Here is a 3,024-nt window from a genome sequence, read left to right as displayed (position 1 = left end):
ATGTGCCAACACGAGGTCTCTTGTAATCTTCAGCGATGACCTGACTATAGCTACGTTGTTCAATAGCCATGTCAGCATAGAAGATCAGTTATGGACCCGCCAATGATCTAGATTGGGTGAATTTGTTCCAACAGTTGGCCTTCCAGATGACTCCAGACCTGGTTGTTGGCATAGTTTGTGTCACCCTCCTTTCTCTGGCGAGGTTGTTCTGTCATTTGTGCTACCTTCCTTGGAGATAATCTCACTCTTCACCTTTCACGGAGACTCCTTCTCCTATTTAAACTCACACCATTGCTATGTGCTGCTAGTTTTTTGGATAGTTTTTGGAATGTTGCTAATAGTTGACTAGTGGAGCAGTGCTGTTAGTGTTTGTGAGTTTGCTAGATAGCTGGTGTGAGTGTGACAAGTGTGGGATTGTTGATAGCTTGAGGAAGGTTGTGAAGTGCCCTTAATCTTGTGTAAAACTTGTGAGTGAGAGAGATTTGTATGTTGGATATCCATCTTCAAAGAGTGAATGCTTGAGGAACATGCTGGCTGGATCCCTCTGAGAAGGCTTGTGACGTCAAGACTTTGGTTGTAAGCTTACTCTTATTTCATTATTAATGCAATCAATGATTTTTTCCTATGTCTTGTATGTAATGTACTTGATAGCTCATGACTTCTTGACTTTGTGAGTAAATAGATCATTGTTTTTCTGCTTACGTGCCTTGTTGTATTTCCTTTGCGTTGTTTCAGGTTGACTACTCATTAGGAGAAGGAAGCGGAAGTTGGAGCAGCGCAACGGAACTCCATCGACCACCGATTGAGATAGGCCTCCAACTATGACTATTTAAGGAAAGATATTGTTGATCTGTTCTCATTTGTGACTAGACCCACCCACTCTAGGGCTAGAGGGGTTGCCTCTGTCCGTAGAGGGAACACTTTCTTGCATCACAAATTGGCGACTCCACTAGGGAGGAGCTTTGGCCTTTGTTCTTTTCTTGTTTACTCTTGTCTTTATCTTTGTTTTGGTCTCTTTTGGAGTTTTGGGGGTTAGTTATTGGTCTTCTGAGTTTCCTAGCCTAATTTGGGAACACCCTGATTTGAAGATTTTGTGAGTTTTTATTTGGGGGAGTTTGGTTTGCCTGTGTTGTTTGTTTCTGTCATTCAACGCATTTTTAAATTTAATGTTGTGCTGTATTGCATCTCACCCACCCTTTTGTATTTCATGTTCATTGTGTAATTATGCCTAACAGTCACGATAGTTCTGTAAATCATACCATCGCGGAAAAGTCGTGTACTTCCACGCTGACATCGCTTTGTTGCTACGTCGTGTTCTTTATCTCCCGCTTGTTGCTTGTGTATCACCCGCGCTGATTGCTGTAGAATTGATTTTTCAATTCTGCCTCCTGAATCCATCAGTCTTGCTAGTCCCTTGCTGTTCTCACTTGTTTGATAACTTGTTTTTCACTGTTGATAGGTTGAGGCACTCTCTTTTGAGCTTTGTTGAATGAATCTTGTTTTTCTTGCTTTCTGACCTAGTTTCATTGTTTCAAGTCTTTTGGATCAGTTTCACTTGGTTGCTTGGTTCCTCAAATATTCGTTTTGGTGCTTGATTGCCTTTGATTGCTTACCTTTCTTACTTCTGGTTGATTTTTTAGTGATTGTTATTGGACCAATCTCGACATTGATTCGATTTATCTTCAATACCTGGGCATAGATTAAAATTGTTTGGATCGACCATTTTTCCACATTAGTTTATTGATTATTTGTTTCTTTTAGATTTAAGAGACATCAAAATCAAAAGGATTGCATTCATTTAGTATACGAAAGTGAAAGTGAATTTGCATTTCAAGTTGCATATTGAAAAGCGAATGATTAAATCTCTCATTAGTAGTATCTGTGCACTTTAGGAATTGATGTCTGCTTGCATTGAGTGACTTCCTTTGATTCTTGGTTTTCTTGGTTTGTGAATGATCTCTCTACCCTCCCATAGGTAGGTGTTCATCGAAAAAAAGGACATTTCATTCATTCTAACTGCATCCTAGGATTTGTTATATACATACGGTAAGGTCTGAAAACTGAAACATAATCCAATATCAACTCTAAAATAATTGAGTAAATCTAACAATGCATTGGAACATAACACACACTATTTAGAGGTCTAGGCTAGAGACGTGCTTCGGCATCGTTAAACCTAGTCACTTTGGTTTCCACTCAAGTTGGGTGATTCCTCCTTCTGTGACTCAATAGTGGTCTAGCACGGAATTATGCTCCCATGTACTATCGAGTATATGCTGGGAGACCCCACTAAGTTATCATCCTTTATCCATAGGAAGTCGTGTCTACTGCCGTACAAGCGTAACGCACCTAACACAACATTCGGGAAGATTGACTACCGTACAAAAAGTCCTTGGTTTTCATATGACTGCCAAGCTGTATATGCAGTTTTACGGATTTGTCTGGTAAACCTTTTTTCCTAGTTCTCCAGAGTAGTCACTTTCATTCCTTTTTGGACTCCCTAAAAGAAAAGTTCCATCTGAGCACTTGTCACTTCAGGCTCATTAAATATTTGAAGGCGACTAGAGTCATATTTTTGTCCTTTTCTCGACTCTTTAAAGATGAAAAGGTCAAGTTCTGTTCCTGTGTCTTAAAATTTATTCAGCCACGATTCACATTTACCCTGTTAGATCTTGTTTGCGTTAGCTTGAGTAGGGTCCTTCCTCGTTAGTTTTCCTAGGATTTTTGAATCATCATCCTAGCGGAATCACCAGTCCCGTCTCCCATTCCAAGTGACCAAGGGTCTCCTTCTTCTGTTGCTCCTGAGGTACCGGTTGTGAGTGATACTCTCCCTGTTATTCTGAGTATCCAATCAATTAACTCTCACACTCCAGAGGAAGAGACTTACGATATTCTCTAGAACCCCATTTGGGAGCCTTCCGAAGAAGATATTCCGGTACTCCTCCTAGCATCTCGGTACCAATGTATTCTTCTGATATCGAGGACACATCCCCTGTCACAAGTGAAGAATCCATTGCGACGAGC

Source organism: Pinus tabuliformis, chromosome 8, assembly GCF_031772625.1.
Source record: "Pinus tabuliformis cultivar Carrire ecotype Pingquan chromosome 8, CPIR1, whole genome shotgun sequence".
Lineage (NCBI taxonomy): Eukaryota > Viridiplantae > Streptophyta > Pinopsida > Pinales > Pinaceae > Pinus > Pinus tabuliformis.
This window is presented reverse-complemented; position numbering follows the sequence as displayed.